Consider the following 27,296-nt stretch of genomic DNA (forward strand, 5'->3'; position numbering starts at 1 on the left):
CAGAATCACTCACCCGGCACTGAAATGCAGCCACCGCTGGGGTGGAACACACCTGCTGCGTAACAGCGCACAGCAACGCTGCACAACAATGCAGGGCAGGAAGCGAAGAAGAACCCGGGATCTAACTGAAAGTGCAACGGCAACTGGAATTTGGCCAGGACATCAGGTCTGCCACCCCCGCTTATAAAAAGAGAATTGGGATTCTCTACCGTTCTACATCTCATCCCAAAACAGCACCCCAGCCACTACCCGAAACTCAGGGTCAGTCTCAACTGTGGAGGAAGAGCCCCACTTCCTGTACTACCCAGGGGTCTCCTTAGACACCCCACCACCCGCAAGGGCTGAGCGGGTTAACCCGAGAGGGGACACAAGGCCAGCACGGCTCGCAGCAGAGATTCAAATCCTCTCCAGGCCCTTATTGTCCACTTGCCATGTGCAAAGCTCAGACAGGGGTACTCCCCTTGCTTTGCCCCAGGGATGCCATTTTACTCAGCTGACAGCTTCAGGTTAGGAAACCAACTGGCCCACAGCTCCTCCGCCCAAGAGACGGAGTCCCCAGTGCAATTAGCATATGATCGGCTATTCCTTCAGCCAGCTAGGGGATGGGGCCAAAGAGGGAGCGTAATAGCTGTTAATGGAAAGGCCCCAGCCTTCTGGAACAGAGCAAAGACTGGGAACCAGCCCACTGCAGGTGGTAAAGGAGAGAAGCGGGGGGAAGGGGTCTGGGTTTGCTCCTCATTCTGAGCCCCAGCACCTCCCAACCCATGCAGGTTTCTTACCCCCTGAGTAGGGTTACCCTTGGTTCTTGAGGCTGGGGGAGGGAGTCTCCCTTCCTTCAGTTCTCTAGTCTTTCAATCTTTTACTAAACACCCCCTCCAGTCCTCTCCCCTGGTCTACCAAGGAGCAGGGGGGTTTTATTAGGTTCCTGACAGGGACTTAATTGACTACAGGTGCTCCAATCAACCTGTAGTAACCTTCCCAAGTCTACAGGGAACCACACCTTTAATTAGTCTAGGTCTTATATATCTCCCCTGGACCTCTCTCCCACTGCTCCATCCCCACCTGTGTTGTCTGCAAGACCTGCTGATAAAGAACAGAATAAAGGACATTTCTGGAGTTACTATGTGCTTGTGTAGGTCAGGTCCTGTCCTTTCCGCTCTCATCTGCCCAAAAATGCACCGATGGAAACAATTTTCTACCTATCCCCATACTTACACTTCTATCTACCTACCTAGCCCCATACGTACACATCTATATACCTACCTATCTAGCCCCATACACCTCCTCTATCAATCTATTCATCCCCCATGTACCTTCTATCATGTATCTAATCTATCTAGCCTTCCATTTCCAGCACGTGTCTACCTATCCATATACTCACCTCTTCCATCCGCAGTATCTATCCATCCACCTATCCCTCCATCAACCATATCCACCCTCTGCCATTCTGCTGAGGTAGTTTACTCTGAATGCCTCGCAGTGGCAGCCGGGCACTGTTCTTATGGCAGCATTTATTTCTATGGCTCCTCGAGCCAGTTACACTGTCTTGATCCACCGTGGCACAGGGTGGGGCTGAGCACAGGGGTCTAATCTGGGGCGGCAAGTGGGCCTACTGTGCCCTCCAGCCAGAGCACTGATCTGCTGTGGCAGGTACCAGGTGGACCAGCGGGCTCTAAGCCAGTGCGACAGAAGGCAGGGTGTGGCCGATCAAGGCTCCGGTGGGGCACCCCAAGCATTCTGAAGGCTCGGTGACACACGTGGACGCTGGTCCCAGGTCACCCGGCATGCGGAGGGAGCGGTCTGAGGCCCAGCAGCAGAATGGCTCGCTGGCCCTTTAAGGGCAGGAGCGTGCCGCGCAAAGCATGCATCTGGACTGCATCAGGCAGTATAGCTGAACAGAACGAGCCTCCCCATTAATCTCGGCTCGGCAAGGCCTCCACATTGCTGTGGGGTTTTATTTAAACCAGCTGGAAACAGGAAGTGACCCCTGGAGCTTCCCTGTTACCAGCTGGAGGTAGTGTGGGAAAGTGGTGCCCTCGCGTACACACACACACACTCAGACAGACACACACAGACCAGCCCTAGTGCCCTGGCTTTCCCCATCCTGGAGGTGCTAAGGGGGTCAGGGAGGAAAAGGAGCTGATCCCCCCTTGCTGAGATTCGCCAACCGCCTGATTCCCAGTTACTGCCTCCCTGCGCTTGGGATGGGGTATTGTTTTAAGACACCATTGGGCTCCCTGTATTCTGGGGCCAGGCAGGCCCCAAAGTCAGTTAGAGCAGCCTCAGGGCTGCTCTAACTTACATTCTGGGACGCACTAAGTGGCTGCAGCGTGGTGTGCTCCTCCAGCCTCGGGCCTGAACTTTCCCCTGCACTGGTGGCTGGAAGCAGGGCGGGGCTAGGGTGACCAGATGTCCCGATTTTATAGGGACAGTCCTGATTTTTGGGTCTTTTTCTTATATAGGCTCCTATTACCCCCCACCCCTGGCCTGATTTTTCACACTTGCTGCCTGGTCACCCTAGGCGGGGCTCAGGGCTTTTAAGCCAGCTGCATGCTGACCCCAGGTCCCTGCAAGGGGGTGAGATTGTTAGGTGGCTGTTTCCACCCACTTTAAGGCCACTACACACTACCAGGGTGGCCTAGAGGGCCCTTAACGTCACTGAGAATCAGGCCCAGAGGGTTCTGGGATTCACGCCAGAGAGGGTCTCTGAAGCACCCAGCTTTGACGCTGAAATCGTGTCCCTTGAGTCGCCGATCGCGGGAATGTGGTGTCAAACCAGCTGACGTGTCAGCCCCCGGGGGCCAGTTTGTCCTAAGGTTACTCGGGGTTTCCCGGCAGCCCCAAGAACATTCTCACTCACTGGGGACCCTAGAGGTTATAGCTGGTCAGTGGCAACATAGTGACTCCGGCCCAGCGGGGTGACAATCCACCCGGCAGCCTGGATCGAATCCTGGGAAGGCGGTGTGCTAGCAGGGTCTGGTGTAAACTGGCACATCTCCATTGCCTTCAGTGCAGCTGCACTGATTGACATTGGCCATTGGCCCTCAAAGTCGGGTTTCCCCACGCTGGATTAGCTGTGTCACCCCAGCCCCCAACTGAATCTCATTTAGTCATTTCCTGGCCATGTTTCCAGATCCCCTTGGTACCATCCACCTGTCCTGCGTGCTGTTTGCAGCTCCTCCTCCAAAGGTCTGTATTCCTTCTTCCGGGCGATCAGCATTTTCAATCAGACCTGTCCTCAAAGGAGCCTGACGCTTCCCCAACTGGAGAACCCCAGCTGCCCTCGATCCCCCCAGCTCCCACCAATCCCCGGGAGCCCTCAGAGACATCCCCCAGCTTCCCACCAATCCCTGGTGTACCCCCCATAGAGACCCCCCAAGTTCCCCTCAATCCCGCGCTCCCCCACTAAAGACCCCCCAGCTCACCCCAATCTCCCTGCTAGAGACCTCCCCACAGCTGCATACCTTATCTATGGCTGGTATTTCCAAAGGGCCCAGAGGGTGCGCCAGGCCCAGATCCCATTCACTGGCAGCCGGATGCTACGTCTCTTTTGAACTGATTGGAAAACTCTCTTCTAAGGGCCTGATTCTCATCGACACTAAGCCCCCTTTATAGCGCTCTGGTGGCGTAAAGGGGCCTGACAGCGGGTGCCAGTGACCGCTGGACTCCCTGCCCCAGCTGGATCTCAGTGGGGGATAATTCCCTCGGGCCTGTTAGAAACTCTTCATCATCTCCATCTATTGTCTATATTACAGTAGCACACAACACTTCCCCAGCTAGAGGAGCTCCCGGCACCCCTTGGACCCGAACCCCTTGGTGCTCGGGGCTACACAAGCACAGAACAATGACAGTCCCTGCCCCCGAAGAGCTTAATTCACTCCAAAGGAACCCTGGTTACTACATGGATTTCGGTACAATCCAGTGGGATCCGGTGATTCCAGCAAAGGATCCACTGGGATCTAGGGGGTTGCTGCATTTGAACGGCATTACTGTAGGACCCTGGGAAAGTCTCTGCAACTCCATGGACCCCAGTCCCCAGCTTTGAAGAAAAAAAAGTCATCAGAAATAACTAAGAGCCTACTTAAAAAGATAGGTCGCCAAGCATGAGCGGAGACATCCCTGGGGAGAGCGAGTAACGTCAGACACAGATTCCCCCGGCCGGCACGTCGGGTTGGAGCCAAGATCTGGGAGGAAGACTGGCGTTTGTTAGCTTGTTCATTTCTTTGGCAGTTCTTTGCAAGGGATGGGAAATCATTCGGGATCATGATGCTAATTATGTGGATCTCAGCAGAGCTGGCGTGGGTGGGACGAGCAATTCCCATAGCCAAGGTCACTATAACACCATAGATAGAGAGATAGGGATGGGGATGGGGATAGAAAGATAGAGGGGGGTATGCAGGGATAGATAGATAGATAGATAGATAGATGGGGTGGATAGATGGGGTGGATGGGGATGGATAGATAGATAGATAGATAGATAGATATGATTAGATTCCACTGCCAGGGCCCAGTCCTACTGAAGCCAATAGGGGTTGAGGGCCCTCAGCACTTTGCATGATGAGATCTTACTTTCCCCGCGACCAAACCCCACTCTTCTCAGCTGTTGCCTTGTATTCCTTTGCACGCTGCATGGTCTGTGTCCACCTGAGACGCGCTCCGCTCTCTCTACCCAAAGAGCATAGGAAGCACGTCTCCTTTCCGGTACCTGCAATAGCTCTAACTGATTCCAGAACCCCCAGGATGCTTGGTTCAAAGCTCAGCTCTGGTTAAATCTGTCTGCTAGGCCATAGATTCCCTTAATCGGTTGTACCCACTCTAGGCTGGCAGCTGGCGGGCTCAACAGGCGATGGCCAGTGGGGTGGGGGAAGGAGCTCTTTCAAAAAGAATCAAGGTATCCCTGGCCCTGTTCATCGCTAAGCTGGCCTAAGAGGGTTTGCAGCGGTTCTTGGGATGAGAGCATCCCCGTGCGCTGCTTGTTACGGGATGAAATCATGCAGCAGCGAGTCTCAGCACCCAGGTCAGCTGACTCGGACTTGTGTGATGGGGCTAGAAACGCTCTGCAGACGTTCCCCCTCAGACTCTGAGACCCACCTGCCTCATCAGGGACCCTAACCACTGAACCATCCTTCCTCTCTAGCCATGAACTGGAAACCCTGCTCCTTCTTCTGAGCCATCTGGTGCCAGCTGCTGGCAGAGACGGGATGCTAGGCAGACCTTAGGTCTGATTCAGCCAGATAATTCCTACAACTCTGCCACTGCTCATTCTTTAGCCTGGGGGAAATCTTTCCCTCCAAGGATGGGAATGGACAAGGGGAAGGATCCAAGCTGGAGAGCGAATGGGAACCATCAGAGGCCACAAGTACGTGAGCGAAGCGTGGGAACGGACAGGGTCAAGGATCTGTTATTTACTAACTACAAGGGTGATTTGCAGTCCCAACTCCAGCAGGGAGGCCACGAGCTGCACGGCCAGCCGGCCAGTCTCCCTTCAGCCCTTTCATGCTCTTTGCTTCAAACAAACCACATCTCGACACCACGAAACTGTCCCCCCAGGGCCAGGAACACCCTGTTTCTTTTTGAAAGAGCTCCTTCCCCACCCCACTGTCCTTTGCCTGTTGAGCCCACCAGCTGCCAGCCTAGAATGGGTACAACCAATTAAGGAAATCTGGGTCCCCGGACATGCACTTGAGTCCCCGCGAACCGAGGTGGTGGGGCCAGGTATGTCACTCCCCTGCCTCGGCCACGGCCATCGGCACCGCTGCTGGAAGGACAAAGGGACGGCTGGCACAGATCCCCAGCTGGGGTAAAATCAGCTATATGGGGTACCAGTTCAAGTTGGGGTCAGGTGGGTAGGGCCCAAAAGACATGAGCATTTTGTCCCTCCGAGGTATTTAGGGAGCCCGGGTGTTAGGTCTTTGAGGATCTGTTCAGCAGCCTGCGTGAGATGAGGCAAGGGGTCTCAGTCCGTTTCCTAGCAGGCCAAAGCCCGCCCCGCAAAAACCCACCCCCTGCAACTGGCCCCCTTCTCAGCAGTGGGATCATTTGGTGTCGCAGTAGCTCCCCCCAGGCTCAGCCCCTCCTTGTGCCAGGTGCTGCCCGGACAGAGCGAGGCCCAGTCCCTGCTCCAAAGAGCTTGCAGGCTGAATTGACAATGGGTGGGAGGGGAAACCGAGGCACAGAGCAAGAAAGTGACTTCCCCAAAATCACATGGCAGAGCTGGGAATAGAGCCCAGTAGCCTTGTTCTCATTTACATGGAAAGCCCCTTCACACGGCCCTTGGGGTGGAGCCTGTCTTTTTGCCCTGTGTCCGTATAGGGCCTAGCACCATGGGGTCCCGGTGCATGACTGGGGCTGCAAGGTGCTACCGTTATACCCCTAATAAATAAAGACATGAAGACCATCTGCCATCCTGGCAACACAAAGAGTCGTAAAGTGAGGGGCATTTCAGCAGAGCAGCGGCAAAGTTACCATTGAAATGGGCTCCCGACCACAGGGCCTTTCTGAGCGGGCCGGGCACACGGCCCAGCTGTCCGGCGACGGGACAGTGGCTCAGTTCAAAGAAACCTTTGCCACCAAGGACTCTCCATCAGATCCTGGCCTCGCTCGCTGCAGGGGAGGGCACAGGGGGTCCTCCTGCCAGGGGCTTGTGTTCTGCACTTTATGGTTTTTGGTCAGTTGCAGCCCTTTTATCTGTGTGTTGATTCATTTCCTGTGTGGAAGTGTGTTTTTCTCGCCCAGTGCACCCTATGACTCACCCATACGCACACACTAATATCCACACATTCACCCCTCCCAATCAATCCACACACCTTCTCGTGAACGCACACAGGCTGTACACACACGAAGTGTACACACACGCTGAAGCACCCCGTGTGCACCCAGACACACAAACATCCATCAACGTCCTGACAGACACTCCACCCGTAACACACACCTGTCACATCACACGCCATCTGTGTGTTATCCACTGCACATGGACATGTTACCCGGACAACACCCCCGCCCCTCCATATACTGCTCACATCCATCCAGACCCTGTAGCCACATTCGCCACACACACGTGCGCACACATGACATATCAGACACAGACACCCCCCCACACACCACAGGCCCAACGACCTCGCACGACACTCACATGGACACACCGACAAACCATGCACTCCTCACACACACCTGCTCCCACACTCGCCACCCCTCAGACCCACCCGTGTGCACACAACAGACCCATCACATGCACACCCAGCGCGTATGAACCGACACATCCATGCAGCCCCCGTCACACTCGCCAAAAGCCAGCCGACGGACTCTCAAAGCGGAAGCACGGCCATCCCGTGCCCCTGCTCTCTCCAGCCGAAACACTCTATTCCCTGTTTCCAGGGAATCACTATTTGCTGGGATTTCCCCCATTCCCATTCACTGCATCACAAACAGCCACTCAACCCTGTGCGCTGAGCCGCTGGGCCGTTCCCACTGGTCTAGCTTATAGAGGGCCTGATTCAAAACCCACCCGACCTACCACTTCAATGGGTTGTCGGATGAGGCTCATAGGGGGTGGACCCCAACAGGCCTGACCCCACATGGGGGTGGAACGCTAACCCAGCCCGATTTAGGGCCAATCTTTGGAGCACGTGCCCCACAGCAGGCACCCCCCCACTTGTGGGGAAGACGCTTCCCTAACCCCACCTTGGGGTTGCCTTGGGTTTGACTCGACACCAGAGGAGCACCTGGGGGTCCCCGTCCCCGGGATCGCTGCCCTAGGCACAGCACATAGACATAGGGAGAGGGGGTCTCTGACTCCGAAGACTTTTCCAGTCCAGACAGGATTCTTACACACAGGTGCGCAGAGAAGTGACTGGCCCAGGGCCACAGGTGGAGCATGTAGCAGAGATGGGACTTGAACTGAGATCTCCCAAGTCTGGGGCTGGGGCCTTAACAACAGGGCCAGCTTCCCTCTTTTCCTAGCATAACCCACTGCTGAGTGTGTGTCCAGGTCCCAGTCCCTGCTTGGCCCGATCCACAGAGAATGAGACTGTAACAGCCCCCTATGGCCTTGGCTCTCCTCCAGCTCAAGCTGAAATTGCTCTGGTGTTTAGCTCTGGAGGGCCCTGGTTCAGCTCTCACTGCATCAGCCAAGACAAAAACTGCCACATAAGTGGGGGCTTGCCCACAATTCACTCCATCCCCTGAGGACGCTGCTTTATCCACTTCCACTTAAGCCAACCCCTCCCCTCACTGACCTCGAGCAGGGCTTGCAGGCTCTGGGCGCGTCTGATCAAGCTCGTGTGGGTACGTCCACGTGACCCGGGAACGACACCTTCCCGCCGCAGCGTGGGCTGTGAAACCAGCCCGCAGCAAGCGCTTTCCCAATGCTCTTAACGAGCCCCTAGGTATTTCCACAGGCGTTGTTCCTCCGAAGGGAGTTGCCTGGGCCAGGAGCATTTATAATCTGCAAGAGGCTTTTACTGGGATGGCTGGAGGCTGTCAGTTGTCTGGCAAATGTCCCCTTCTCCTGGGTCCTTCCCACCCACCCCCACGCCAGCCTATTATGTTCCCAGTGGACTGAGATCATCAACACCAGGTCTGGGAGACCCTCGCCGGGGACAGGGTGGCACCAGGCAGCATCCGGACAGCGGGTTTAGCAATCCACCTGCCGTTGCTCTATCCTGGAGCAGTCAGGGCCCACAGGACGGTGCGCATCACCCCTAGGACAGGGCGTTGCCGTCCCAACTCTCCTGAGAGGGCAGAAAACGCTTCCTCTGGTCTCATCTAGTCATCCCTTCTCCATCTGTCTGTTTATCTATTTTCCTTTCCCCTCCCTGTGCTGCGTGCTAGCTGACAAAAAAGAGAGTGAATTTGTATGTACAGCAGAGAAGAACCTTCCTCCTTCACCTATCCATCAGTGTCTTCCTATGTATCTATTTATCCATCTAACCTTTCTTTGGGCCCGCTTCCTTGATTTCTAGTTAAAGAAGAAAGAACGAATATGAATTAGTGGATGGATCAGAAAATATCCTTCTTCTCTCTCTGTCTAGCTATCGCCAGACACAGTCATCCATTCATCCTCGTGCACACCGCACACCTATCGATCTACGTATGTATCTCCATAGATAGTCATCTATTCATCCATCCCTCTATCTACCTATGATTCTATGATTCTATGATTCTACCCTCTCTCCCTCCCTACCTCTCTGCTTAAGATGCGAGAGGGAATTTGAGCTGATGTGAATCTCTGGGGCCTATTGGGAACCCGAGTGCATTTTCCCAGGCTTCCCGACCTCGCTGTGCCAAAATCTCGTGCCACAAGTTAAAACCGCACCATAATTCCGGCTGGCTCCAGCATAGAGCGACAGCCGAGCAGCTGCTGCTTACCCCAGCGACGCCCCTGGCCCCGGGCAGCGTCTCTCCTCAGTGCGGCACCGGGGCTGGGTTTCTGCAGCATCCGTTTTCATCCCAGCGCTTGACAGGACGAGGAGCTAAACGCGTGGCCCCGTGCAGAAAGGGGAGCATCTCAGCAATCAAGGGCTCAGCCATCCTGGGACAGCAGATCCCGTTGGGTTGAGACAGGAGCTGGGATTGCCCCAGGCAACATGGGTCAGAGCTCAGTGCCGCGGCTCAGGACGCCTGGGTTCTGCTCCCAGCTCTGCACCGACTCCCTAGGCGACCGGAGGCAAGGCTCAGCCCCTCTCCACGCCTCGTGCCTCGGTTTCCCTACCCATACATGTGGAGCAGCGAGGGGAGGGAGGAGTGCCCCAATATTGACCCACCTCTGTTAAGTTCTTGGAGACGTAGGACTGAACAGCTGCTTTATACGTGCTACCGCTGTTCCCCACGATGTGCAAAAGCACCTCATGATTTTGGGGCGCCCAGCTTCCGACGCCCTAAAAGGGGTGACGAAGTCTCCACGGCTGGGGCATCCATCCACCGCCCTGACCCCACTGCTGCACTCACTTGGGAAGAGCAAAGGTCCTGGTTCTAATCAGGAGCCGGGCCCTGGGCCAGAGCCCCCAGCTACTGCTGCAGGGAAGGCAGCTCCCAGGGCCAGAGCCTGGATTCTCGAGGGGTGGGGGGGGCATGTTTGGGTTTTTCTGAACGCACCCGAACACCTGCAGGGCTGAGGAGCTGCGGGAGGCTCAGCTGGTGTTTGGTGTTTGGGTAATTGGTCTGACTAAGGGATCCAGGAGGACTCGGGCTGCCGCTTAACCCCTGGCCTGGGAGGAAAGCTAGAAGGGATCAGAATCTGGCACAGGGAGCTCTCAGGACAAGGGGAGCCCTTTCTCCACGAGGGAGATTGGGCTAGTGGCAGAGCCAGGGGTAGAACCCAGGTGTCCTGGCCCCCAAAGCCCTGTCCCAACCACTTAATCAAACTGCCCGGCCCGCCAGATCTGGGAATAGAACCCAGGAGTCCTGACACCCTGTTCCCTGCTTTAAAAAGCTCGGCGTAGGTCTTCCCTGCAGCGTTAACCCAGGCTCTTGCAGAGGTGTTCCCCTCCCCTCCGTCCACACAAACCCTCTCACCTGCATCTGTGCGGCACTCAGCCCAGGCTAGCTGGGTCTACACTGGGTCTGACGCTGCTTTCACTCAGGCTGGTCACCCAATGCAGGCTACATCGCTCCGAGCCTTCCAGCACCTTCCCACAATCCCCTGCCGCCCCTCCATATTCCCAGAAAGACAAACAAGTTCTGCCACAAGGGAAATAAAATCAGAGTCCAGCTCAGCAGCACAAAGAACCACAGGATGTGCCCCTAGAAGTGCTAGCAGCATAGACGGGGGACACGCGGAATCAGTGAGGACAAGGTAATTCAGCAGCAGGGTTTTGTCGGGTGGCTGCAACCCAGGTGCTAATCACCCAGGGTAACTCTGCAGTAAATATACACCCTAAACCGCATTCCCCCCTCATGGCTAGGGACAGAGCCCCGGCGTCCGGTTCCCTGCTGTAACCACTACACCACACTCCCCGCTCAGAGCTGGGCACAGAACCCAAGTACTCTGCTCTAACCACTGGGCTAACAGTACCACTCAGAAAACATGGTTCAAGTGCACCCTTAAAGGCTCAGAAACCAGAAGGAAAAAAATATAAACCCCAAGGCCCCCTGAATTTAAAATCTCATGCTTGCGAGGTGCCGGACTCGTGACTTGTTGAACCCTGGGGGGTTAGCGACACGGGGAATAATTCGGCAAGTAATTTTACATAAAAATAAACTTGAGAGAATTGTGATCCAGAATTCCAAGATGAAATTCACTGAGTCCCACTGCTTAACACTGACTGGTCCCCCAGCTGATGCCTGAGCTGCAAGACAGAGGCCCTCATGCATCTGACCCAGTGGCTTTGACTTCAGAAACTTCTGCTGAAACCTGACAACCAAACATTGAACCCAGCACATCTGTGAGCTGCTGGCTTCCTTGAGGCACCAGTTTCACAGGTGGAAAAGCGGCAGATGGAAATTCATGAATAGGGCCCTACCAAATTCACAGTCCATTTTGGTCAATTTCACAGTCCTAGGATTTTAAAAATCGTAAATTTCATATTTAAATCCGAAATTTCAGGGTGTTGTAATTGTAGGGGTCCTGACCCAAAAGGTACTGTGTGTGTGTGGGGGGGGGGGTCGCAAGGTTATTGCGGGGGGGTTGCAGTACGGCTACCCTTACTTCTGCGCTGCAGCTGGCAGTGGCCCTGTCTTCAGAGCTGGGCAGCCGGAGAGTGGCGGCTGCTGGCTGGGATCCCGGCTCTGAAAGCACGGTGGGGTATGGCCCCCCTTCCTTCTGTGCGGCTGCTGCCTTCAGAGCCGGGTGCTCGGCCTACAGCCACTGCTCTTCGGCCGCCCAGCTCTGAAGGCAGCACGGAAGTAAGGGTGGCCATGCCACAACCCCCTTAAAATAACCTTGCAACCCCCCCCCGCAACTCCCTTTGGGGTCAGGACCCCCAATTTGAGAAACGCTGGTCTCCCCTGTGCAAATGCTGGTCTCCCCAGGACAATCTGTATATTATAGCGTCAAAGCACACAAAAGACCAGATTTCACGGTCTGTGATACGTTCTACATGGCTGTGAATTTGGTAGGGCCCTAGTCACGAAGAAGGGCTGGTGCTAAAATCAGGGGAGAGGTAACAAAGGTTCCATTGATGCAGAGGAACCCTGAATTTGTCAGCTCTTCAGGGCAGGCCTTTGTCTGGGGTTTGTACAGCATCGGGCGCATAGGGTCCTGGTCCAGGACAGAGGCTGCTGGGCAACACCTCAATACAAATAAGTAATAATAATAATGCAGGGAAGCATGTGGCTAACTTTAGGCACATGCTTAAGTCCCATTGGGTCATTTACACTAATGAAATAAAATAAATTACATCTGCACCCACTTCACGACCCCTTTACACTGCCAGTGGGGGGTGTAAAGAAGCAGTCGAGAGGTGAATCAGGTCCATTGACTTCAGTGGGTCTGAAGCACAATCTTATCGTTAAAGGCCTGCGGTATGGTGACAATGTGCGTGGATCCCAGGGCGCTAGGTGCTGTACAAATGCAGAGCAATAAAAAGGCTCCGACCTCCAAGAGCTTGAGTGGTTTCCCAAACTGGAGCCTAGGTCACAGGCCTTGCCGGGCCGCCATGCCTCAGTACAGCAATGTCTGCACTCTGCGTCCCGCACCAGCCTTGATTAATTCAGCTTCAAGCGACAAGCTCCAAACCACAGGAATAAGCATGGGACTTAAGTCTGCACGTGAAGATGGTTTTCATTAGCCCCCCCCCCACCCCCGCCATCTCCGCTCAGCCAAAGCCTTGGGTTATGAGAAAGCCAATTAGACATTTACAGACTGTCAGGGCCGGATTCTGGTCTCCACCCGTGTAAAAACATTCAGTTAGTGGGGAATCACACTGGTGTAACTGAGCGCAGAAGCTGGCCTTTACCATATACTCAAAAAGCACAAACCCTACGGATATTAACTGGCACACACTGAGAATTCTTCTAAATACAGCAATTCATTTCTTCGGCTGTCTAGTAGTTTGCAAGTCTAGCACCTTCCACCTAAGCAGCTCCGTGTTAATTGGCTGAGCCGCGTGACTCACTTGTATTATCAGCCCAGTTCCACAGAGAGGCAAATTGAGTCAGCAGCAGCCCTGCAGAACCCAGGCATCCTGGCTCCCTAGCCATTAGACTGCATGCCGCTCCTTACATTTATTTAAAGTGATGTGTTTTCCATGCCTTGTGATACTGGTTCCCAGAACAAAGGATAGGGAGAGAGAGGCTGGAACACATGTTGTTCCTGATCAGAACTGCTGTTGTGTCTCAAACAAAGCCACTCCCAGCTACATGAAATTGGTGTGTGGTTTGCTTTTCAGCATGAGCTCACTCATATATTTGACACTATGGTTTAATTGCAGGAAAACGTCCCTTTCAGGACAGTCCATAACTGAAGAGACAGCCAGGAAGCGAGTATGTGTGAGACAGAGATCAACAAGTTTGTCAAATGTACTTGTTGGAATGGACTGTGCTAGACACATCTAGGTAGGAGACACCTGCAGAGCTGGATGGTCTAGGTACGTCCAGTGGAAGACACCTGTGGAGCTGGATGTTCCAGGTACATCTAGGTAGAAGGCCCCTTTGGAGCTGGATGTTCTAGATACACCTAGGTAGGAGACACTTGTGGAGCTGGATGTTCTAGGTACATCCAGTAGAAGACACCTGTTGAGCTTCTGAAAATGTCAGGTGTGTCCAGGTTGAACTTGTCTATGGGGATATTGAACACTGCAGGTACCAAGGAGAACACACCTGCTATTCTGTTGGGTGTCACAGGCACATCCTCATATGGCTTTGAAGATACGTCACGGTGTGCTGCCGAAGAAGAACCAGGAGAGTAGGAGTTAAGCAAAGAAGACCCCAGTTTTTTCTGAAGTGTCTGGCAGACTCTTCATGGGACCAAGTTTCAACGGTTTTAAAATGTACTGCAGTTTGGTGTCTTGGAGCTGCCATTTTTCTGTTTAGTTTAGCGATGCACAACCTGTTTCTCGCAGTGAGATGATTTTTAAAAGGGCTACCAAAGCGCGGGGTAGTAAAAGGGATCTGATGCCTAGTGAGGGTGTTTCATATTCACACACAGAGAGTCTGGAAATCAGGACTCCTGGGTTCTGTCCCTGGATTTGGGAAGGAGGTGGCTTAGACATTAGATGAGATGGGAAAGGAGAGGAGGTCAGGAGATGTAGACTCTATTCCCAGCTCTTAGCAGGAGTGTGAGCTAGTGGATAGAACAACGGAGAGTCTCTTGGGTTCTATTCTCAGCTCTCAATCAACGGAGCTATGTGGATTTACACCACTTGGGAATCTGGGCTGCTGGGTCCAACTCATCCCTGTTGTAATCTTAATGTGGACCATACAGGGTGGTTGTGCTGATGTTCTTTGCCTAATGCTTTAAGTTAACCGCAGCCTCGTGTTTACAGGGTTGTGTGTTTTATGGCCCTCAGATAAACACGTGTTAGGGAGGAGGAAACAGAGATTTCCTGACCCAGGCAGCTGGATTTACAGTCGCTTCCTCCTGGCTACATTCACAGTTCCATTCCCATCCCGCTGTCCCCTGCCTAGCGGCCAGGTCTCCTCTCTAGTGCCACACGAGAATCTTTTTTCAGAGTAGCAGCCGTGTTAGGCTGTATTCGCAAAAAGAACAGGAGCACTTGTGGCACCTTAGAGACTAACACATTTATTTGAGCAAAAGCTTTAGCTCCCGAAAGCTTATGCTCAAATAAATTGGTGAGTCTCTAAGGTGCCACAAGTCCTCCTTTTCTTTTTAAGAGAATCTTTGCATCTCTCAGCCGGGCTGTGACACCAAAGCCCTGAGAACACTTTGCCAATCAGAATGAAAACAAAATGTTTTGACATTTCCAGCAAAACAATATTATCGGGGCAGGGTGGGGGTCAGTTGAAATATCCCCTTTGGATTCAGTTGCAATGTTTGTCCCAATTTTGACAGCTTTTATTTTATAATATCAAATAAAATAAATTTCGCAATGCTCCAATCCAACAAGTTCGCTTCGTTTCATTTTTTCCCCCCAAACCTAAATGGACATGTTTTGATTTTCAACAAAATGGTATTTGCCGATGGGAAATATCTTTTGTCCGAAATTTTTTGACCAGTTCTACATACACCCCTTTCCAGTGCGGCTAATTCCTTTCTACCTTCCTAAATTCCCCCAGAATTGGAAATGATTCTCTAGTCGAACACCCTAGCCCCCAAGAACTGTTGGGTAACAGCCCTGAGGATCAACACCAGGACAGTAAGATGCGTGACACCTGCTCACGTCAGTCATAAATGCAGCCCGTCGCCTATAAACTGTCGGCCTCATTCACGCTGAAAGGCCCCGCCTACAAATCCATGTTCATTATATTTGATCTTCCTTTATTGCATTCTTCTTTCGGAAGATCAGGCATCACACCCTCCATCCAAAAACAACTGCACGAGAAACAGCACACTCTTTCTTTGCTTTTCTTATAACACGAGGGAGAAAAGAAACCAAGTGCTTGCCAAATTCCGCCCCCTCTGAAAAGCACAGTTGGAATTAATGGGAGAATGTAGAATTTTTGGAGCCAAATGGAATAATAAGAAACAAAGTATTATCTGGAGCTGTTGGCAGGGAAATCTGAAGAGTCATCAAAATGTGTCCGGCGATGGATCCATATGTTAATAATAACAACTCTGCTAGCCAGGCCCAGGAGGAAAGTAGCACGTAGGAGCCCCGGTCACAGACCAAGACTATGGTGTGAGGGGCTGCACCAACACAGAATAAAGAGACAGGCCACACCCCAAAAGCACTTGCAATCTATCTCTTTTCTTATCTAGCCTGATCGACTTTAGCAATAATAAATATGAGACAGATTTTATTCCAGTTTCATTTTTAGTTCTTGGAGGGGCAGGCGGGGACCTTGAAAAGGACAGAGATTCATATCAGAAGTGGAATCATGCATGCCACTATAATGACATCTTATTGTGTGTGTGTGCTGTCTGTCTGTCTGTCTATCTCTGTTTGTGTGTGTGTATGCGTGGCCCCTATTACCGTAGTGTCTGGGCGTCTCAATCTTTAATGGATTTATTCTCACAACACCCCTGTGAAACAGGCAGTGCCATTATCCCCATTGTACAGGTGGGGAAACTGAGGCACACAGTCTCCAAGTGGCTCTTATCCCCACTTTATGGGTTTATGGAGGTAATAAACCCTCCTTTGTCTAGCTGGCCTATCCAGACGGAGAGCAGTTTGGGACAGGGGCTGTCTCTTGCTCTGTGTATGTCTAGCCCCTGGCGCTCAATCTCAGTCAGTGCCCTCTAGCTGCTGCCATAGACTACTCCTAATCAAGAGAAGGAGCTTTGTTTTCTGAGGGGGGTCTGAGGTGCCCGGCCCAGAGCCCTAGAAATGAGCGATGCCAGCCAGCTGGCCACCAGTGTGTAATGCCCCATGCTTTCCCTGGCGCTCTCAGCCTCTCGCGGGGCTCCATCTCTCCAGAAACAAGCCGGCCAGTGGCCAGCAGAGCTGCTGTTTATCGCGCAGACAGGGAGGGAGTTCGGAAGCTAGAAGCGAGCTTCCTCTGGGTGAGGGACAGGAAAAGAGCCACAGCAAGCAGGGAAACACACTCCTCCTCGCGGTCAGGGGCTCTCCCCTCCCCCCCACACACTTTGCAGATGCACTAGGTACACCATAACACACACAACAGCCCACATCCCTGTAGCGGACGCATAAGACACCCAGGCAGTCCCCTGGCCGATAAGCAGATGCGTGCCCCCCTTACAGACACACCGCCACACACGGGATGGACCTCACCGTGCAAACAGAGTCACACCAGAACGAGCCTCAGACCCAACACACTCACCCATCAGACACACACCCAACAAACACCCTACAGACAAAGAGTCCAGCCAGGCTCCCTGCCAACAGCCACATGCAGACACCTGCTCCCAACCACTGGTGAAGCGAGGGGCATGTTTTCTGTACTGGGGACCGATCCGGAGGGCTCTTGGCCAAAGAAAGACAGGAAGAGTTGGCCTTGGTTGAGTGGAGAGGGGGGGTGCATGGCCGGAGAAGAGCCAGGGGGAAGCAGATGCACACACCAGACACATCGCAACATATCCCATTACACAATGCCCTTACACATGTCACACACCCACCAGAAACATCACACAATGCCCTGACATCACACAGTGCTCTGACACACATGACACACTCTCCAGAGACATCACACAACTACTACACACATCACACAACACCCTTATGCATGTCACACACACACACCAGAAACATCACACAACACCCTGACATCACACAATGTCCTTACACACATCACACACACACCAGAGTCATCACACAACCACCACACACATCACACAACACCCTTATACACGTCACATACCCACCAGAAACATCACACAACACGCTGACATTATACACCCACCAGAAACATCACACGACCACAACACGCATCACACAAAACTGATATTACACAACACCCTTACACATGTCACACACCCATCAGAGACACCACACACACATCCCAAAACATCAGTCACACGAAAACCAAACACAACCACATCACACATACACCAAACATATCCCATAACCCTCCTGACACTGACCCACACACACACACACACACACACACACACACACCACCAAGTACATCACTCTGACATGCACACACCAAACACACCATCTCAGGGGGCTGAGGGGAGCAGGCAGGTACTGGTCCTGACCCCCACTAAATCAGTATTCCCAAAACGATGGACTCTACAACCCCACCCTGAAGCACATGGAAATCAGATCTCTCCTAGCAGCGGGCCAGCACTTGTGGAACTCACTGCCCAAGGAAACAAGAACCACCATGGGCCTCACTCAGCACCTTCAGGGTGAGACGTAAAAATCGCATGGTCACTTTACGCTTCCCCAGGGCAAAGGCAGCTAAACTCCAACAGGGACAGGGATCAATGGGCCTTATCGGTATATTGGAGAGGACACGTGAGGTGCCCAGAAACAATTATGAGCGTAGGATAAAGGCAAGATAGATCGATTAGACGACAAAGCAATCACTCCATATCTGACCTCTCAGGGTACTGCTACACTGCAAAAAAAGATAAAACAAAACCGTGCAGCCATGAGCCTCAGAACCTGGGTCAAATGACTCAGGTCCGCACCGCAGGGCTAAAACTAGCAGTGTAGACGTCCTGCTTGGGCTCTGACCGCTGGTGAGAGGGAGGGTCTCGGCACCCAGCCTCAGCGGGAATGTCTACACTGCTATTTGCATGACCAGGCTCTGAGCCTCTTTGCTGCAGGGGCGTTTTTGCAGCGTAGACGTACCCTCAGTCCTAGTCCTCAAAGGAAACCTGCACAAAAGGTGCCCGGGAGCTTAAATTCATAACTACTGGAGACTAAAGACCAGGGTGGTTTCCTGGCTCATCACAACAATTTGCAACATACCCTACTACTGGCTAATCCTTAATTGGCCAACTGCATTTTAAGTGGCCTCTTAGCGCATGTGTGAAACCTTTATGCTGTTAGTCTCTAAGGTGCCACAAGTTGTCCTTGTCTTTATGCTCATCAATCTGCCCCACCTTGTATTTAGCTGACACCCTCCGGATACTTGCTTCAGACCTGAAGAAGAGTTCTGTGAAACTCGAAAGCGTGTCCCTTCTTCCACCCACAGAAGCTGGTCCAAGAAAAGAGACGACCGCCCCCACCTGGTGTCTCTAATATCCTGGGACCCACATAACCACAACAACACTGGAAAAAAGCAAGAAAGACTGGCAGGCAGACTAGCAACCAAGAGGAGCCAGGAAAGTCATTAAAGGCAAATGGGAACCACAAGAGAGATTCCTGAACCAGGCCCGTCTGGCTTCGCTCCCCACGCATGGTGACACTTTGAAACCACCAGGCACGACCCCCCTCCTGGGAAATCAACTCCCCGGGCCCCAGACGAGTAACTGGAAAGAGGCCTGTCTCGCCCCAGAGCCAGAGCACTGCATTCGAAATCCAACCGTGTGAAAAACAGAACATTAAAAAACTGGTGGAAACTGACACCCAGACCCAGCCGATTCTGCACCAAGGCTCCCGCGCTGTCTGCAGCGGACAGGGACGCGCCCGGGGTTGCAGGCGGCTATTGCCAGGTCTGGAATAGCAGAGGCTGGGGGTCAGGGCTAAAATTATTGGTAGAGCTGGGTGTGTGGGGAGCCCAGCACTAGAAAGGCAGGGGGGCCACAGCGTGGGACTGAAGGACACCAGCAGAGCTGCATGGGAAGGGGAACTCAGGGGTTGATTAACAGGGGGGGTCTGTGGGGTGGCACTGGAGGGCAATAGCAGAGTACTCAGGGTATGAGTAGCCGTGGGGCTGTGGATTGGGACTGGGCGGGGGGCGCTCAGGACATGAATAAGGGGTGCTGCCATTCAGGAAGGAGTTCCATCCCCAGAGCCGGTGGGAGGGGAGCGGGGGGGTTGGGGAACCTGCCAGTGCCTGTTTCCCTACAGCGTGGGCACAGCAACATCCATCTGTCAAGTCCAGCACGAAATTCACTTACCAAAAAAAGCGTCTATTGATTGTCTAGTGTGTTCCCAGAGCACCGGACGAACGTTATCTCCACTGTGTTTACTGGCGTGATGAATAGGTTTCTATTCCCCATTATAAAGAGCATCACTAGAACATATTTCATTAGTATTGACGGGAGCTAAGAAGGAAAGTCTCTGAATCCTTTGTCATTCCTGTTTGGGGCAGAGCCGCAGCTAAGAAAGCCAGCTACAATGGTGCCCCGTCGTGATGCGCGCTGCAGCCCCACAGCGAGAGACAGCCCCTGCCCCAGCTGAGATCGGGGCCCCTTTGTGCCCGGCGCTGCCCAGACACAGGGAGACGGACGGTCCCTGTTGAGACCAGGACCCCATCATGTGTCAGACCCTGCACAGACGCACAGCGAGAGACAGCCCCTGCCCCAGCTGAGATCGGGGCCCCTTTGTGCCCGGCGCTGCCCAGCCACAGAGCAAGACAGCCCTTACCCAAAGAGCTCAGAGTGTAAACAGACATGGGTGGGAGCAAGCAGGATCTCTGTGCTATCTCCGTTGTCCAGACGGGGAACAGGACAGAAGCAATAGATTTGCTCCAGGTCAATAGTCATAGAATCGTAGGACTGGAAGGGACCTTGAGAGTCATCTGGTCCAGTCTCCAGCACTCATGGCAGGGCTAAGTATTATCTAGACCATCCCTGGCAGGGGTTTGTCCAACCTGCTCTTAAAAATCTCCAATGACGGAGATTCCACAACCTCCCTCGGCAATTTATTCCAGTGCTTCACCACCCTGACAGTTAGGGAGTTTTTCCTAATGTCCAACCTAAACCGCCCTTGCTGCAACTTAAGCCTGTTGCTTCTGGTCCAATCCTCAGAGGTTGAGAAGAACAATTTTCTCCCTCCTCCTTGTAACAACCTTTTACATACTTGAAAACTATTCTCATGCCCCCCTCAGTCTTCTCTTCTCCAGACTAAACAAGACCAGTTTTTTCCAATCTTCCCTCACAGGTCAGGTTTTCTAGACCTTTGATCATTTCTGTTGCTTTTCTCTGGACTTTCTCCAATTTGTCCACATCTTTCCTGAAATGTGACACCCAGAACTGGGCACAATACTCCAGTTGAGGCCTAATCAGAGCGGAGTAGAGCAGAAGAATTACGTCTTGTGTCTTGCTTACAACACTCCTGCTAATACAGCCCAGAATGATGTTTGCTTCTTTTCCAACAGTGTTTTCACGGTTGACTCATATTTAGCTTGTGATCCACTATGACCCCCGGATCCCTTTCCACAGTACTCCTTCCGAGGCCGTCATTTCCCATTTTGTATGTGTGCAAATGATTGTTCCTTCCTAAGTGGAGTATTTTGCATTTGTTCTTATTGAATTTCATCCTATTTACTTCAGACCATTTCTCCAGATCATTTTGAATTTTAATCCTATCCTCCAAAGCACTTGCAACCCCTCCCAGCTTGGTATCATCCGCAAACTTTGTAAGCGAGGTCTCTATGCTGTTGTCTAAATCATTGACGAAGATATTGAACAGAACCGGACCCAGGACTGATCCTTGCGGGACCCCACTCATTATGCCCTTCCAACCTGACTGTGAACTACTGAGAACTACTCTCTGGGAACGATTTTCCAACCAGTTATGCATCCACCTTACAGTAGCTCCATCTAGGTTGTATTTCCCTACCTTGTTTATAAGGTCATGAGAGAGACAGTATCGAAAGCCTTACTAAAGTCAAGATATTCCACAAATAGGGGCAGGGGGATAGAAGCTATCTCCCTAATCAGGTTCTTGCCTGCCCAAACTCCCAAGGCATCTGGTCATGGAAGAGACACGATGGGCCAGTAATAACAATGTGTGATGAAGGAAAAGCCCTGGCCGAGGGGATGGACCATGTGGGTCACAGGCACCGGAATAAGCATTAGTGCGCTTCATCTCCCGAGAGGGGTGAACAACGCTCTGCAATCCTCCGGGGGGAGTCCAGGGTGATGTCAGCACCTCTCCGCACACGCCGGGGAAGGCCGCGGTGAGTCACCCAGCCCCTCCCCTCGCTCATTTCCCCCACCACGGGGCGTCGGCACCCGTCGCTTGACCTTGCTTCCTCCATTGCAGGCGAAGCGTGCAGCCGAGCCCGGAGGCGAGACGGACCCCCAAGGCCTCTAGGAGGGGCTCAGCCACTCCACAGGGAACCTGCCCGGGGGGGAGGTGGGTGCAGCCGCAGGGTGGCCACTCTAGGGGCCAGCACATGTGGGGAAGCGAGGTGGCCGAGGTTGCACGCATCAGCCCCAGGGCAAGGAGCAGATTGCAGGAGTGTGGACGGCCACATCCCGCTCCGGCCCTGCGCCACGTTCCCCCCTCCCCGCCCGGGCCTCACTCCAAGTCCACAGCTCACTTTGCACCCCAGAGCCGGGTGTAGAACCCAGGCGTCCTGCTCGGAGTCCACTGCCCTAGCACAACATTCCTTCAGTCCGGATTCCAGGGCCCCTTCTGCTCTAGCCATTGGGCCCCACTCCCCTCCCAGAGCTGGGCACAGAACCCAGGCGTCCTGCCTCCCAGCCCCTCCCTCCTTGCTCCAGCCACTGGACCCGACTCCCCTCCCAGAGCTGGGCACAGAACCCAGGTGTCCTGCCTCCCAGCCCCTCCCTCTCTGCTCCAGCCACTGGACCCCACTCCCCTCCCAGAGCTGGGCACAGAACCCAGGTGTCCTGCCTCCCAGCCCCTCCCTCCCTGCTCCAGCCACTGGACCCGACTCCCCTCCCAGAGCTGGGCACAGAACCCAGGTGTCCTGCCTCCCAGCCCCTCCCTCCCTGCTCCAGCCACTGGACCCGACTCCCCTCCCAGAGCTGGGCACAGAACCCAGGTGTCCTGCCTCCCAGCCCCTCCTTCCCTGCTCCAGCCACTGGACCCGACTCCCCTCCCAGAGCTGGGCACAGAACCCAGGTGTCCTGCCTCCCAGCCCCTCCCTCCCTGCTCCAGCCACTGGACCCGACTCCCCTCCCAGAGCTGGGAGAAGGAGGCAGCTCCAGCCCTGGAGGCAATGTGGGGCCAGGCCGGGCCACAGAGGGGTTCAAAGCCTCTGCAGCTATTTTAAGCCACGCTCCAGTCAGCAGAGCAGTCACACGCCTGCCCGGCGGGGTCTGCACCCTCCCCCCCAGCCCCTGTGCTGCCACCCCTCTCGCTGACATCCGGGCAGGCCGAGTCACGGGGCAGAGCGGTGGGGGAGGTTTAGATTGGATATTAGGAAAAACTTTTTCACTAAGAGGGTGGTGAAACACTGGAATGCGTTACCTAGGGAGGTGGTAGAATCTCCTTCCTTAGAGGTTTTTAAGGTCAGGCTTGACAAAGCCCTGGCTGGGATGATTTAACTGGGAATTGGTCCTGCTTCGAGCAGGGGGTTGGACTAGATGACCTTCTGGGGTCCCTTCCAACCCTTATATTCTATGATTCTATGATTCTAATGGTTAGAGCAAGGGGGTTGGGAGAAGGACGCTCCAGGTGGTGTCACGGCTCCGGCCCGCTGGTGCGGCAGGGGGAGGTTAGCTCGCATCACTGCTGCATCTCAGCTACCCCAAAGGCGGGCTGAGCGCAGGGGCCTGGGAGTCAGGACGCCTGGGTTCTATAGATGGCTTTGGGAGGGGAGAGGTGTCTAGTGGTCACAGCGTGGGGAGGGAGGGTATCAGGACTCCTGGGTTTTATTTCCAGTTCTGGGTGGGGAGTGATTATTAAAGCCTCAACATGATCCCCTTGGTGGGAAGGGGGGGGGTCAGTTCTGCTCTGATGGGGAAACTGAGGCACAGAGACAGGGAAGTGACTGGCTCAAGGTCAAAGAGCAGAGCTGGGAATAGAACCCAGGAGTCCTGACTCGCAAGTCCCCTGCTCTAACCATTAGACCACACTCCCTTCCCAAAGTCATGTAGAACCCAGACCGCCCATCTCGGTCATCCGCTCTAACCACCAGCCCATCTCCGAGCCTTGAGCAGGAAATGGGGAGTCACTGCTCCTGGGTTCTGCTCCCAGCTATTGGAGGAAGTGTGGTCTAATGGTGAGAGCAGGCGACTGGGCAGCAGGGCTCCTAGATTACATTCCCGGCTCTGGGAAGGAGTTTAATCGAGCAATGAGAGCAGAGGGCTGAGAGCCAGGACTCCTGAGTTCTGTTCTGCCACTGACTCTCTAGGCAAAATCACCTCCCTGTGCTGTGCCTCAGTTTTCCCATCTGTAAAATGGGGGTAACAGTGACACCTGCACCTCCCGAGCAGGTTTGAAGGATTAGCTCATAAATAAAATGCTTTGAGATCCCGGGAGGGGACGCGCTATGCCAGGACCCCCCAGCCCGACCTATTCCCAGTGCACAGGGGTGGATGTTGAGTGTCTGGAGCCCGCTGGGGTGACACGTCCGCTGAGCATCCGGGACGCAGCACATTCCCTTCTGCAGGAGGAGGCAGGATGACAGCTATGGTGACCTTTCCCTCTGCATGCAGCGTGGGCCATGGATGTCACCCCTCACCACATCAAGGGCACCTTCGCTTTGGTATCACACTGCCTTGGTCAGGGTGAAATGCCACAAGGACCAGGCTGTCCCCTGGCCCGCAAAGTTAAACGTCACCGTTTGCGAAGGAGGGGGATGTGGTTAGTGAAGGGAACCGGGAGTCCAGACTCTGGGGTTTTAGTCCAGCCCTGGAAGAGGAATGGCATCTAGTGGTTAGAGCAGGGAGGGCTGGGAGCCAGGACTCCTGGATTCTATCCCCAGCTCTAGGAGGGGAGTGGGGTCTAGTGGTTAGAGCAGGGAGGGCTAGGAGCCAGGACTCCTGGGTTCTGTTCCCATTTCTCATGCTGACTCTCTCTATGACCTTGTGTAAGTCCCTTCTGGTTTGGTGGGAAGGGGGCTGTCCTGAGACCCAGTGTCTCTCTCCAGCCCTTCACGATGTCCCTTTAAGGGCGTTCTGTCCTGGGAAGGAGAGGAGCCACTATCTCTGCCCCTCCAGTTTCCGCTGCAGTGTCACCGGCACTGACGTGCTTCCTCCCGGGGCTGAGTGGATGGCAAGCTGGCCCGGAGACCGCTGGCCCAGCCAGGCCCTGGGAGGCTACACCCGGCCCTACAGCCCCAGCCAGAGCCCTCTTGGGAGCTGGCCAACTCGGGACCCAAGCTGTTCAGGGCGGGACAAGGGGAGCCTGTGCTGTGATGGGGTTAGATGGGATCATACCTGGCCTGCCCCATCCCTGCCCTGCCCTGATCCCAGCCCAGCCCCTACTCCAAATCCACTTAGTCCTCAGGTCCACCCAGCCCCCAGCCCCTACCCCAGATCCACCCAGCCCCCAGATCCGCTCTAGACCCTCAGATCCACCCCAGACTCTTTACCACATCCACCCAGGCCCCAGATCCCTGCAGCACCTGCCCCAGATCCACTCCAGCCCCCAGACCCCAGATCTACCCCAGACCGACCCCAGCCAGCCTGCCCAGCCCCCATACCCTACTCCAGCCCCTAGTCTTTACCTCAGATCCCCCCCATACCTATCCAGCCCAGCTCCCACGCCGTACTCCAGCTCAGCCCAGCCCACTGTCCCTGCCCCATTCCATGGCTTATTCCCCCATCCCATCCCATCTCGCCCTGCCATGCCCCATTCAACTTCCACTCCACCCCGACCCCCCATCCCACTCTGCTCCAACCCCTCCCCCCCCCCCTCGCTCCCACCAACCCTCTCTCCCCAGACAGGCCGCTCGCAGAAACAGGTACCATGGCCGGGTTGGGGGCTTGCCCAGCTGTTTCCAGGACTTAGGTCAGGGAGGAGGAAATCTTCCTGCTGCTGGCTGGTGCAGGGTGGGATGGGGGTGTCCATCTCTTTGAACGCCATGCTGGACTCGACTTGCCTGACCCCCCTTCCCGGCAGAGATGCCAGCCACCTGCCCTGGCTCCAGGCCCCCGCGCCGGGTCCATCTGAACAGAAACCAGCCTCTGCCAAGCCCTTGTCAGCCAGGTCTCAGCTCCAGCACCACAGGGCCGATCCTGCCCTCCCTGGCATGGTGTCGATTCAGACTCCAGCAGAGTGACTCTGTATTTACACCGGGATCACCGACCGCAGAACATGGGCTGGACTCCTTTGCCCCCTACCGCCCCCCCCCCCGCCCCGTTACTTTGGATTCACGTCACTGTAACGGAGAACAGAATCTGAACCGATGTCCATTGTTTCCCGTAGAATTACTCCATGTTTGGACCGATTTAACTGAGAGCAGAATCTGGCCCCAACTCTTGACACCCCCCACAGATTTGCACCGGCGTCACGGAGACCGGAATCGAGCCTCAGACCCCTTGGGAAGACAGAGCTACCTAGACGCTGGGCCCTGGATGCTCCGAGGAGCCCCCTGCCAATAACTGATAACTGGGGTCGAACATTAGAGGCCAAGCCCCTCTGTACAAAGCAGGCTGCTCCAGAATGCCCCTTGAAATCTCTCGTAAACAACCTCTGTAACTCGGACACCTGGCTCGGCTTTTGGTGCTCGGATTCCAGTGATCAGCGCCCTGACAGTCCCCGATCTGTAGCCATCCAATAATCCGCTGTGGGTAAACCCCACCGTACTCACCTTTCTTCTGTCCTGGGCAAGGTATCTCTCACGGCAGCCTCCCAAGAAATCCTCTAGCAGGGAGCAGATGGGCCGTGGGAAGCAGCTGAAAGAATTTGGGGCGGGGGGAATAAAAAAATTGGCAAGGGAGAGTTTATTTCCCTCTCCAGGAAAAAAAGAAGCAACGAGCCCTCTTTTGGGTTTGGGTCTGGTCTCCTGCTCGGGGCAGGGTGGGCACTGAGTCTGTGGGTCAGAGGAGGCTGTGGCGGGGAGGGGCCATTAAGTGTGAGGGGGAGGGAGCAGGAAAGGGGCTGGGAACCAACTCAGGAAGTTTTGACAAGGAAACTAGTAAGGGCGCTGGGCTTGGAGGAAGAAAGAAGAAGAAAAAAAAACACGCACACACACCACTTTTCCCTTGGCAAGGAACCAGCGTGTGTGAAATAGAAGCTGCAAAACAAACGTTAAACCAGAACCCATCACACAGAGCTCTGTGGTCAGGATCCAGCCCCCCGGGGCTGCGTCCTCACTAGGGAACAGGGTGGGTCGGCTCCCACGTGGTGAAACCCGAATGAAGACGAGGGCAGTTCGTAGCTTTCACACGAGCTAAAGACTCGGGAGCAACCTCGGGCTTCCTTCGCCCGCACTCATGTTAAAGCTACGGCTACAACTGTCTTATCGTCACTGGGCAGCGTGGTTATAGCCGTATGGGTCCCAGGATATTAGAGAGACAGGGTGGGTGACGTCATACCTTCCCGGCCAGAACAACAGATACAAAACCTGCAGTCACCTCCCCACCGTTACAATGATCAACGCTGTGACGGTGCCTCCCATAAGGCTTTATGGAAATATGCTTATGAATGTATATATGACATAACTAGAATATGTTTTATGCTACGCATGCCATGTAACATCCCTCTGTAGAGGTTATGATCTACTGAATATATTAATCCTATTTGTATGCATGTGTCGTTTTTGTATTCGTAGTTATGAATACTGGCTTGATTTCTAAGCAGCCTTAGTAGAGCATTTGGTCAGCTTCAGGAGAAAGGAATGTGCAAATTAGGTACCCAGTCAAGAAACACTTAAAGGACAGGTTTCAGAGGAACAGCCGTGTTAGTCTGTATTCGCAAAAAGAAAAGGAGGACTTGTGGCACCTTAGAGACTAACCAATTTATTTGAGCATGAGCTTTCGTGAGCTATCTTGGAAGGCTCCAATCCACATCAGAAGTCTA

General features: G+C 54.0%; 1 protein-coding gene across 1 annotated transcript in view; it reads right to left on the reverse strand.

Moving 5' to 3' along the window:
• PEAR1 (platelet endothelial aggregation receptor 1) overlaps positions 1-26,359 on the reverse strand; it is a 54,808-nt gene extending 28,449 nt beyond the window's left edge. Inside the window, exon 1 of the mRNA XM_048828673.2 lies at positions 26,086-26,359. The gene's annotated coding sequence lies outside the window, so the exon portion shown is untranslated. The remainder of the gene's footprint in view (positions 1-26,085) is intronic.
• Between the last annotated feature and the right edge of the window lie 937 nt (positions 26,360-27,296).

Source organism: Caretta caretta, chromosome 24 (assembly GCF_965140235.1).
Source record: "Caretta caretta isolate rCarCar2 chromosome 24, rCarCar1.hap1, whole genome shotgun sequence".
NCBI lineage: Eukaryota > Metazoa > Chordata > Testudines > Cheloniidae > Caretta > Caretta caretta.